General features: G+C 38.5%; 1 protein-coding gene across 4 annotated transcripts in view; it reads right to left on the reverse strand.

Annotated features, from left to right (window-relative positions):
- Nucleotides 1-12,872, reverse strand: part of FYN (FYN proto-oncogene, Src family tyrosine kinase) — a 176,090-nt gene that overhangs the window by 44,534 nt on the left and 118,684 nt on the right. The gene's annotated exons all lie outside the window — the stretch shown is intronic.

Consider the following 12,872-nt stretch of genomic DNA (forward strand, 5'->3'; position numbering starts at 1 on the left):
ATTTTTTTTAAATTTCCCCTTTGACAAAAAGGTGGTTGTCCTCCTTCCTTTCTCTCCCGTTTTCCTTTTCCAACTTTGGCATGGAGAAAGGTAGGAAGGTGGAGGAGAAGGGAAAAAGAGAAAGGGTTAACCCAAAAAACGTTAAAAAAAAAGTTTTTAACTAAAAAAAAAGTACTTTCTCCCAGCAAATTAAAAAAGAATTATGAAGATAATGACTGTTTTTCTCCCAGCTCTACTAATACACACAGATCTTAAGCTGGTATAAATTGAAATAGCTCTATTGAAGTTTGTGCATTGATTTATAGCAGCTGATGATCTGGCCCTACCTATTTGATTGGCATGTTCAGTCAGTCAATGAGAGGAAGTTAAAATTATAAATGCCTCAAAAGTAAAATTATTCATGTGAATAATTCTGAAAGAGTGAATAAATTAGAAAATCATACCACCAATGAATACATATACAGATCTTCAAGACAAATACTTTTGCATGTTAATCATAAACAAATATTAACAGAGGACCACTGAACTGTGAGTTCTTTTGCCTGTCCCACTCCAGTGGCTTTTTACCCTATTTACCCCCATTATCTTTTCTTGTTAGTGTGCCGCTTGAGAGTCAGAATTGGGTGCAGAATGAAAAACGGTCTGATGGTATGGGCTTTTTCTTTCATTTGTCCTTTTCAGCTCGGTTACAATGTCTAGACAGCTCAAGTATAAAGACTGCCTGATTGTAGTACCTTGTAAAGCGTGACAGAGGGTGTAACATACATGCATCTTTTCAAGCCAAGACTTTGAAAAGTTGTCCATTCCTGGCTCAAAGAAACGAACTAGGCAACAAATTATATCATGCATAGTTACATCTGGGAGAATGCACAAACACATTACTGGAAATGATTCGAGATTACTCCAGGGTTTTCACAGATAATAAATATCTCCATTCAACATCACTTCTCTAGTTATATCAATGACTGGACTGCAAAAACTAATTTCCTTCGTTACCACAGAACAGACACACCAAATGTCAGGATTTTCAGTTTTGTAAGGTTGGAAACATGTTCACTAACGACAGAGCTGAGATGACCAAACAAAATCTGGAATGTACTGACACCAAGAGATCAACATACCACATTGTTCATCCAACACGCTATGCAACTTTTGGTAAATGAACAAGTTTCCATTAGGAAATGCAGTATTTCTCGCACATATAATTTACTGGGTCATGTGGCAATTTCATAATTTGTCATTGGTGTTGTTACAAAAGCAAATAAATGGCTAAATTATGGTGAACTTTTCAAATGCAACAAGCTGCATATGTTTCTGGTTTGTTTTGAAATATACAATTTCATGAGCAATATAAAAAGTTCATGTTTTATGAGACATTTTAGTGACAATTGAAAATATCTACCGTTGGACTTGCCTCTTTCTTGTCCATGTTAACTCTCTAGTAACTCCGTTGCAGGATACTTAGTGTTAGCCTAGCCAAAGAAATTGCTTCTTTTCAAGTGGCAGAAACATTCTTGTTGAATAAAAAACACAAAATGAATTCTGTCATTACTGTTTATACTGTTGTAGCACGTTAAACTTCATTATTTTTGATTAATATCTAATTAGTCTCAATCTTCTTTTATCTACGAAAATAACACTACTCCACCTTTTCTTGAAGATTATTGATTCTGAAAACTGTTCTAGATAGAAGCCTAGACCAAACCATAGGGCAACATTAAAAATAAAATTATCTACTCACAAATTCTGGTTTTACAAAGTGGGGTTTTGTTTCAATATCGAGCTCTTCCTCACAGCTCTTTCCCTGACACCCCTCAGAGTATTTTTATGCAATGTGGTAGAGATGTTATCATTAAGATGCATTATAATTTTAGAACTTTAGCAAGCAAAGCATTTTTTAGGAGGGGGAGGATTAATAACACATTTTGCTAGAACCATTTCATTTTTATTGAAAAAGAAAAATAGTTTAACAAATGGGCTAGAAACATTCAAAATGTTGATGATGATAAAAATATTTGTGTAAGCTCTTGTGCTTGCTTTCCTCCCACTCTCTGCAGCCATGCTAATTGATTCTTGTTAGAAGAGAGAAGAGCAGCCAAATGAGCTGAATCAGACGTAAGCTGTCTCCTTGCCATGCTACAAAGTTTTGACCAGAAGAGTCAAGAAGGAGGTCAGCATTGTACACAATTACATATCTCAGTTAATGCCCCTGCTTCATGTACATTAAACTAAGGAATATATTTAGGCTTGGAAGCATTTGATTTTTCGGTAAATGTTGATAAACACTGATTTCACTGTACCCATACAAACTGACTAAAAAAATATTTCCAGATAGGCATAGAAAAATGCTCTTGAGAACTTATTAGAGTTTGACTGAGGCTAAAATTTTGATGTATCTTGACAGTGTGCTTTAACTTTTTGAATCTCAGTGTCTACTGTCATTATATAATTATCTCACCTAGATTTTTAAATGTTCACAGTTGCAGGAAAAAATGAATAAAACCTGAAAATATGCTTAAAATAAACACTGATATTATCAATTTAAATAATAATAATAAATAATAATAAAATAGTAATGGTAATAATTGAATTCTGCCAAGACTAAATATGTTCCATATGTAAGTAAAACACTATGGAATATTTGTTTATACCAGAAGTATTCTGACCACATGAGGTTGAGGCATGAGGTTGAATGCTGCTATCACACAGTATCTCTGATTTAGGACAGAATCCCTATTCTGGACATCACTCACACGTGTATTTAAGTCTCAATGAAGTCACTGAAACTGAAGTATATACTAAAAGTGAAGCACACGCATTCCACTATGGAAAGGACTTGCCTCAGTGCTTATGTTTTGGGGCCTAATCATGGAGAGCTTGCGCTATTTTAGTGTTGGTAGCAGTTATTACTATACCCCAACTGAATTTGATTCATTAGGAACACAGACTGAGATGTACATGTTAGGTTCCACGGTAGAGGCAGAAGCCCCATTTCTTCATGGGACAGCTATTAGCCAACTCCGTACCAGGAAGGGATGGGGCTTTAGGATAATACAGTTCAATATTGCAATGGTTTCATTGTTCCCTATTCAGCGGAGCTTTGCCTTTAGTTTCTGAAGTCCAAAGGAAAAGGAGCACCAGAGAAATTTCTGTAATATCTTTCACTAAGGCACAAAGGGGTCTTAAAGAAGAAGTTTAATACTTCTTCCTTCTCAAACTACACCAAAGCTGACAAACCATAGCCTACTCTAGTTCTCGTACCTAAAAATCATCAGGAAGAAGTGGCTGGGACCAGGTCTGGAATGGACATTTATAGGAATATATTTCTTCAGGCTATTAAAATCTTTATGAAGAATCTTACAGCCCTCTACTGCAATTCTGAATTCTGGAGACTATACCACTATCTTTTACTCTTAAAATAATGTTCTAGTTGCAAATGCAGCTTTCACTAGAACTGAGAAAGTACTCGATGAAGGAAGATGAGGAGCAGCTCATAGGTCTATTGATCCTATGCCCCTATGGTGACCAGACAGCAAGTGTGAAAAATCAGGACGGTGGTGGGGTTAATAGGAGCCTATATAAGAAAAGACCCAAAAATCCAAGACTGTCTCTATAAAATCGGGACATCTGGTCATCCTGTATGCCCCCTACACTCAAATATATTGCCATGGTGACAGAACCATACAGATCAAAACTGAAGCCATTCAATGGCACAAAGACACCGAGATGCAGCAGGGACACATTCTTCCTCTCTCCTGTTTGGTTTTTTATTCTGGCAACTAGAGTTGACCACAATGTAAATTCCTTGGAGAATTTCTTTCAATGCAGAAGGTGAAAGGCAGGAGGTAGTAAATGATTAACATAACTGCTTCTTTTAATTAACTTTTAGAGGCTGATTGGAAATTACTGGCAGGGAAATTGAAGAAAGAGCTCTTGGGTTCTAGTGAAGGCCAACTATATAGGAAAAGTTAAAATCTGGGCTTTTACTCAGTTTATAGAAATTTCCTCATGAACCCAGCCAAAGGCAGCATCCAAACACAGAAGTTTAAAATTTTTCCCTTGAGGATATCCTCTTGATATTTGCAGTTTTGCTGAAAGTATCCCAGGATGCATCATTCTGTGACATCAAAGATACGAAGTTGAATGAGTTATAATAGACTTCTGATATACAGAAGGTCACATTCTGGGTCATTATCCTTCCTGGTTTACTGACAACGTAGGATTTTTGTCAAGAAGAACTAAGTGATTTTTAAAAAGTAACCTCAATCTTTTTGTGTGTTGCATACCACATGCAAGGGGTTCACGGGGATAAACAAACATTGACATTTGCACTTCATTTAATTCATTCTGCCTTAATTCATCTTTCGGGCCCATTGCAGACTAAAAGTAATGGCCTCAATTTTCAAGAGCAATAAATGATTGTGTGCACAATTTTTGGGAATCCAGCTTGATGTGATTTTCAGAAAGTCCTGAGCATCAACTCTGACAATCTTTAAACAGCTGATTCAAGTTGGACACCAAACACAAAGCGTTCAAAGTTAGCCACTTTTGAAGATTCAGGATAATACCTGTAGTACATAAGAACAGCCATACTGGGTCAAACCAAAGGTCCACCTAGCCCAATATCCTGTCTTCTGACAGTGGCCAATGTTAGGTGCCCCAGAGGCAACGAACAGAACAGGTAATCATCAAGTGATCCATTCTCTGTCGCCTATTCCCAGCTTCTGGCAAACAGAGGCTATGGCCACAATCCCTGCCCATCCTGGCTAATAGCCACTGATGGACCTATCCTCCAGGAACTTATCTAGTTTTTTTTTGAATTGTGTTATAGCCTTGGCCTTCACAACATCCGTGGCAAGGAGTTCCACAGGCTGACAGTGTGTTGTGTGAAAAAAATACTTCCTTTTGTTTGTTTTAAACCTGCTATTAATTTCTTTTGGTGACCCCTAATTCTTGTGTTATGAGAAGAAGTTAATAACACTTTCTTATCTACTTTCTCCACACCAGTTATGATTTTATAGACCTTGATCATATCCCCCTTAGATGTCTTTTCCAAGCTGAAAAGTCCCAGTCTTATTAATCTCTCCTTATATGGCAGCCGTTCCATAACCCTAATCATTGTTGTTGCCCTTCTCTGAACCTTTTCCAAGTCCAATATATCTTTTTGGAGATGGGGCAACCACATCTGCAGGCAGTATTCAAGATGTGGACATACCATGGATTTGTATAGAGGCAATATGATATTTTCTGTCTTATTATCTAACCCTTTCTTAATGATTCCCAACATTCGTTTTTTTGACTATTGCTGCACATTGAGTGGATGTTTCCATAGAACTATCCACAATGATTCCAAGATCTCTTTCTTGAGTGGTAACAGCTAATTTAGACCCCATCATTTTATATGTATAGCTGGGATTATGTTTTCCATGTGCATTACTTTGCATTTATCAATATTGAATTTCATCTGCCATTTTGTTGCCCAGTCACCCAATTTTGAGAGATGCTTTTGTAGCTCTTCACAGTCTGCCTGGGACTTAAATATCTTGAGAAGTTTTGTACCATCTGCAAATTTTGCCACTTCATTGTTTACCCCCTTTTCCAGATCATTTATGAATATGTTGAATAGGATGGGCCCAGTACAGGTTCCTGGGGGACACCACTATTTACCGCTCTCCATTCTAAAAACTGACCATTTATTCCAACCCTTTGTTTCCTATCTTTTAACCAGTTACTAATCCACGAGAGAACCATCCCCATCCCCATCCCTTTTATCCCATGACAGCTTACTTTGCTTAAGAGCCTTTGGTGAGGGACCTTGTCAAAGGCTTTCTGGAAATCTAAGTACACTATGTCCACTGGATCCCCCTTGTCCACATGCTTGTGATCCCCTCAAAGAAATTCTAGCAGATTGGTAGTATCCTTGACTTGCTCCACCCATTCAGTTTTCTTAGATTTACTCTGGTATTCACAGTAGTAACTTCTTTTTTTTTTTTAAAGTTCTAAACCAGCATAATATATGCAACACAATGGGTCAACTCTCACTATTTTTTTTTTTTTTTGAATTCTCCAAAGTTTACTGAAGACTGCCTTCATTTTGGTTCTATCAGTGATTCTACAGTTTGCCGGAATTAAAGAACACATCATGAAGATGCCCTGCAAATATTAAAATTTACCACTTTTGAACACCATCTATTGTTTCTCAATCTTTTAGAAAGCGTTTTATTATACATTTATTTTTATACCACCTAACAGGATCATTGGCAAGCACCCAATCTTCTGTGATTTTTTTAAAGTGTCTGTGACTTGACAATGAGATTTTTAAAGGATACATAGAAAATTCAACATATATTGATATTTCTGAGCAAAAGGCCATACATGCCATAGTCAAAACCTTACTGTGTAACAATGAAAAATCAGTGAAGGTGTTTAAACAACAGATACATGAGAGAAACAGGAACAATAAAAGATCTAGCTGCATGAATTTGATTTTTAAAAGAGCTGTCCTTTAAAGCTCCATCCCCAGGATTTACTGAGTTGTATGAGCACAAAGTTTCAGCATTTTATAATTACTCGCTTGCCCGAAGCAACTATGAGTTTGAGTAGCACAAATAAGCTGATAATAAGTGACAATTCACATCTATTGGAGGTACTGCTGGGAGATGTGTCAAAATGAATTTCTACAGCTGCACTATGCCGGCCCAAAGCAAAGGTCATTTGACAAGCTGAGTGCTTCTATTATTCTCAGTTGTCTATAAGGAAGTCCTGAAAGTTTAATATGAAGAATTTTCTAAAATGAAGCCAAGGAACATTTTAGAAGAATGAGAAGCTCCTACTACACCCAACCAGCAGAACTGGTGGGTGCCAAATCCATTGTGTTATTCTTTGACACCTGAATGGTGTCAGAAGAGGAAGCCCCCAGAAGAAACATGGTAAACTGTTGGTATATACATAATACAAGAAAAAGCTAATAATATTTAGTTTGCATCATATGCCCTTGCTTGACTGCTTACCTTCTCCCTTTAATGGCATTTTTTCTGTCTCTCATGCCTGACTTTAGTTGTGCCATGTATTTCTGTCCCTGGTCAGCCAGCACTGGAGCCCAGAGATTGGAGAGGATGCATGTATATAAGAGAGGTCAAGGGACAAAATGCTACCTGACTGGCCCTCTCTGCCAGAGTGATCAATAGCAGAGATGTCCATGAATACAGATTGGTGGCAACTGAATCAAAGGAGGAATGATTTAGATGATGGTCTGAGAAATATATGTATCTTTCTAATGTTGATATTCAGAGGAGCATCTCTCAGATTCCTGTATTGTTTTAATGTAATAATCTAAGGCTACATTCACTATCAGCAAGAGAGGAACAGGAAAGTCAGTGTTCCATCTGGACAGTAGTGGCAAAAACTGACTTCACTTGCTGTGCTTGTTTAAGGAACAGTTGTTGTGGTGGAACTGGCCTGTTGCCTAAGGGTTGAAGGTCACCTGGCAAATCCACAAGAAAACACATTAGCACAAAGCATGTGTTTGAGCAGGCGTAATCAAAAACTCCCCAATGAAACAAATGAACGAAGAGGAGGCTCACCCTCCAAACTCCAACAAAAGACCACTTTTCCACTTTTTCTAGTTTCTATAGTGTTTCCTTGCCAGATCAGTTTGTGAATGTTATGGCCTCATCTTTTTTAGAAACAGTGAATTCTTTTTCATTCTCTATACCATGCCAGTTTCAGTCAAAACTGCATGTCTTAAAGGAACAGTAACTGGAGTCAAACCTTGTAGATTGTTCTGGGTAGTTGTAGTTTTACTTGATTTATTAAAAGCAAGCACCATTGAAATCAACAGCTCAGAAAGTCTGTAAATTAGACATATTTTGCTGCATTGTTCAGAATCCAAGCTTATAAATTGTAATTTTTCCTTAAAGAAAAGGGGATTTATGTATAGCTACCCTGGCAAAGAATGCCTTCAGTCTTTAAGAGACTGCACTACTTCAGTATGAGGCTGACTTAGTCTAGAGATGAGTTATTCTAATAAGGAGTTTTAAAGCCTTATTTAAGGGTTAACACCAATAACTAAGCAAGGTAAACACACTGCTTATTGTATGACATTTTAATTTAATTAATAGAACTCTGGGTGAAATGTTGGTTTAGAGTGTGAAGACACTAACAAAAATATACAGGTTACATTCTAACTATACCCAGCTGTCTGTGCTACTCAGTATGCTGGGCTTAAGAAGGTGGGTGGACAGTGTACAGGAGCATTTTGAGCCACTGATTCTAAGGCTTGTCTACACTTGAAATGCTACAGCAGCACAGTTGCTCCGCTGTAACACTGTGGCGTAGACTCTACCTATGCCGATGAGAGAGTTTTCCCATCAACATAGATAATCCACCTCCCTGAAAGGTGGTAGCTAGGCTGAGGGAAGAATTCTTCCATCAACTTAGCTCTGTCTATGCTGGAGTTAGGTTGGTTTAATTACGTTGCTCAGGGGTGTGGATTTTTCACACCCCTGTGGGAGGTAAATAGATTGACCTACTTTTTTAGTGTAGGCCAGGCCTAACTTTTAATGTACATTTTAAAAATATTCCTCTCTCTCACTCAACATGCATAGTTGATCTTCACAAGAACCACCATTAAAAAGGGCAGAATCATTTAATCTCTGAGAGAATTGAAATGGAGGTTTCTACTGATTATTCTCCCCCTCCCCCCCCCATCAGGAAATAGAAAGATGATTGGAGGTATTTGCCTCTTTATTTTGTTTTCTTTGCAGATTCACTCTGTTTTGAATTTTTCTCTGTTCTTATTTTTTAGAAACTTTTCAGGATTAATAAGAGTTTAATTCAATTCATGTGAACTAGTTTGCTTCTTTATGATGTACAAGAGGCAAACAGAAAGATTTTCTTCCCCTCAGAATGTTTTTTTCGGATTGCCTTTTTTACATGAGAAATTCACATGTCCCCTATCCTGTTTCTCATGGAAGGCTCTTTGATTGAAGCATTAATAGGATATGACATCAAGGAAACTATGCAGGCTGACACCTGACAGAGGGGGAGATTTATATTCAGATAATTTAAAACTCTTATTGTTTTTGTTCATGCCTATTTGGCTCAAATGCCTGAATAGTTGGCATAAAAACTCTTTTGTCAGGGATTCAGCAAGTATCCCCTTTCACCTTGAGATCGAGAGCTCAGTCCATGTATTTAGGTCCTTCAAGGGTAAGCCCTAGCAAATCCCATGTGAAGACCAGATATGACATTTTTTGGGGAGGAAAAAAATCAGTATAGAGCTTTTAAGCTTTTATATTATAAATACTCTCTCTTTCTCCTACCCACCCAATCATGAAGCAGCCAAAGAACATAGCAGACAGTGCAGATCACAAGGCTGCTAAGAGCCACAGTCTGTCTGTCTGTCTGTCTGCAGCACACACACACAGACATAGCTGGGAGTGACTTACATGCTGGAGGCTGTTTCTGAGCACTCCAGTTGGAGGCTACAGCAGCAAAACATTGTAAAGGGCACCCCCACAGGGGTGACACAGCTATTCAGTTTGGACTAAACTCTAATATGTCACAGTGGTGGAGGAGGCAAGCGTATCCCCCCCCTCAGTTTATTATCCAGTCAGAATCGCCACCCCACATGACTGCAGGACTCCCACATTCTCATTTCTGGCTCTTAATCTCACAATCTTCCCAGTTGTTAGGTGCTTGTGTTTCTGCGGGAGTGGAGCGTTCCATGAGGGAGGAGAGGACCCACCAATGAGAAGCAGGAAATATACCCCATCAGTCACCTCGCAGCAGCTGGTTGGCTCTGGGTTGAGGAGCATAGCCAGAGGAGATGGACCATCAAATTGATCAGGTACTAGCTGGAGGGTGTGAAAAATGGATGCCCTGCTATCCTCACAAGCAAGATCTATGGACAGCAGCCTGACCGGAAGCTCAGCACCTTCCTTTTCCAGATGATTAGAAGGGGATTTTGTCTTTTCACCCATGCATTGCTCCTCCCTCCATTTTAGTCCTTGGCTTATTAGGTGTTTGGTAAATTGTTTTAAAGCCCTGTGTGGGAGCCTTTGGGCAAATGTGGGAGAGGTTCATGAGGTTAGTTAGTTTCAGGAGCCCAAAATGAGTTTGTTTTATTTCATGGATCAGTGGGAGCTGTGTGTTCCACACTGTGCTAATTAGAGGATGTTAGTGTTACAGCCCCCAGATACAGAGCCTGGCTCTTTAAATTGTAAAGATTTAGGCTTTCAGCTCTGGCATTCCCCACTTCAGTCCCTGATGTGGCAGCCAAGATAGTATCTGTCACATTTGCAGGGATGGCAGTTAAACACCACCACAAAAACCTGAGGCAATGTGAGCTGGAGTCATTTTAAGACAGTATACTGGGTCTCCTCCCTGATATAGGTTTGATATAAGTGCCTAGAAACCGCACTTTAGATGTCTGCACCCACAAGGTTACACAACTGAGAACTGATGAAAATTCCTCTGAAGATCAAGAGAACTCCAATGGAATGGAGGATGACTGCTCAGCCCAACCTCTGAGATTATCAAGGTTGGCCACAAAGAGCTCTCCAACTGTCCAAAGATGATCCTTGTTGGGGACTGTACACTAATAAGACTGTAAAAAAACATTCTGCAAAGGACAAATAGACAATAGGATGGTGTACTGTCCTCCCAGAGCCAAAACACAAGATCTGGCTGCAAGACTGGATAGGCTTCTGAAGCTGGCAAACAAGGCTTCACTGGTGATGGTGTACATTAGTACTAAAGACTGCTTCACAGGATAATAGGCTAGTTCAGGCAACTTGGAAGGCTCCTGAAGGAGAAGGATGTCCAAGTGATCTTCTCAAAGATCCTATCTATCCTGCAATGGACAACAGAAGATTCTGGAAGTGAACTGCTGGCTAAGGAAGTGGTGGAGGGTAGAGGGTTTTGGTTCACTGGCATACTGGTCCACCTTCTATGGGGAGAGGAGTCTGTACATTTTGGAAGGCCTCCAACTCAGCAGAATGAGAACCAATCTTCTAGGGGACAGGTACTAGATTAGTCAGGAGGGGATTAAAGTAAAAACCAAAAGGGAAGGTGAAAAAAAGAGAACAAACGAGAGTTTATTTAGCACAAATCAAGATGTCAAGCACAAAATGAATCAAGGCAGCAACGGCTGTAACAAGAAGAAATTCTTTAACTACCTGTACACTAATGCTAGGAGCCTGGGTAACAAACAAGAGAAATTGTAATTGCTCATTTATGAGCATAAACCCAACCTAACTGGTTACTAAAACCTGGTGGAAAGATTCACTGATTATAATATATTTTGAAAAGAGAAAATAGGCAAAAGGGGAGGGAAAGTAGCACACTGTCAAAAATGGCAGAGATAAGTTGGAAGCAAATGATCTTATTACATTTGGAAAAAAGCCAGATAATGTATTTAACATCACTCTGCGTTACCACTGGAACGGAAACAGCAGCTACTCAGATTAGACATTTTTAAATCAGCAGATCGGGATGCTTTGCATCCAAGAGTTCTAGGAGAACTAGCTGAAGAGCTCTCTGGATTGTAAATGTTAAATTTTCAGTAAGTGTTGAAACACTGGGGAAGTTCCTGAGGATTGGAAGAAAGCTAATGTGCCATTTTAAAAAAAGGATCAGTGGGATACCTCAAGTAATTATAGGCCTGTCAGCCTGACTCCCATCCTCGGCAAAATAATGGAATGGGTAAAATGGGACTCGGTTAATAAAGAATTAAAGAAGAGTAATATAATTAAGGGGAAAAATGGAAAATAGATCTTGTCAAACTAACTTGATTTTTTTTTTAAATGAAATTAGAAGCTTGAAGGCATTTGACTTGGTGTTACATGGCATTTTGATTAAAACATTAATTACAAAATCAACATGGCACACATTAAATGGATTACAACATGCTAACTGATAGGCCTCAAAATGTAACTGTAAACAAGGAATCATCAAGCAGGTGGCTTTCTGGTGGGGTCCTGCAGTGATTGGTTCTGGCTTTATGCTATTTAACATTTTTATCAATGACCTAGAAGAAAATATAAAATTGTTACTTATAAAATTTGCAGATGACAAAGTTTGGAGAGTGCTAAATAATGAAGAGGACAGGTAACAGAGTAATCTGGACTGTTTGGTAAACTAGAAACAATCAAAGAATTTGCATTTCAATACGGCCAAATATCAGGTCATACATGTAAGAACAAAGAATGCAGGCCGTACTTACAGAATGGGGGATTATTTCCTGGGAAGCAGTAACTTTTTTGGCATCACGTGGATAAATCATCTGAACATGAGTGACTGGATGTATAAACAGGGGAATATTACCTTTGTATTTGGCACTGGTGTGACTACTTCTGGAATACTATGTCCAGTTCTAGCGTCAACAATTCAAGAAAGATGTTGATAAATTGGAGAGAATTCAGAAAAGAGCCATGAATGTGACTAAAGGATTGGAAAACATGATTGCCAATGAAAGTCTCAGAATTGAATCTGTTAAGGGATGACTTGATCACAGTCTACAAGTAATGACATGGGGTTAATCAATCTAGTAGACTAAGCCATTGTAAGTTGAAGCTAGACAAATGCAGACTTGAAATAAAAGGTGCACATTTTTAAACAGAAAGGGCAATTAACTGTTGGAACAATTTACTAAAGATTGTGGTGTATTTGCATCACTAGAAATTTTAGAATTGAATATTTTCCTAAAGATATGCTCTAATTCAGCCACTGTCATAAACAGATAGCTACGGGTTAATGTTTCTTTCACCTGTAAAGGGTTAACAAAGGGAACCAAACACCTGACCAGAGGACCAATCAGGAAACAAGATTTTTAAAAGCTCAGGGAGGGAATGTTTGGGTGTGTGTCCCTT

This window comes from Chelonoidis abingdonii, chromosome 3 (genome assembly GCF_003597395.2).
Source record: "Chelonoidis abingdonii isolate Lonesome George chromosome 3, CheloAbing_2.0, whole genome shotgun sequence".
NCBI lineage: Eukaryota > Metazoa > Chordata > Testudines > Testudinidae > Chelonoidis > Chelonoidis abingdonii.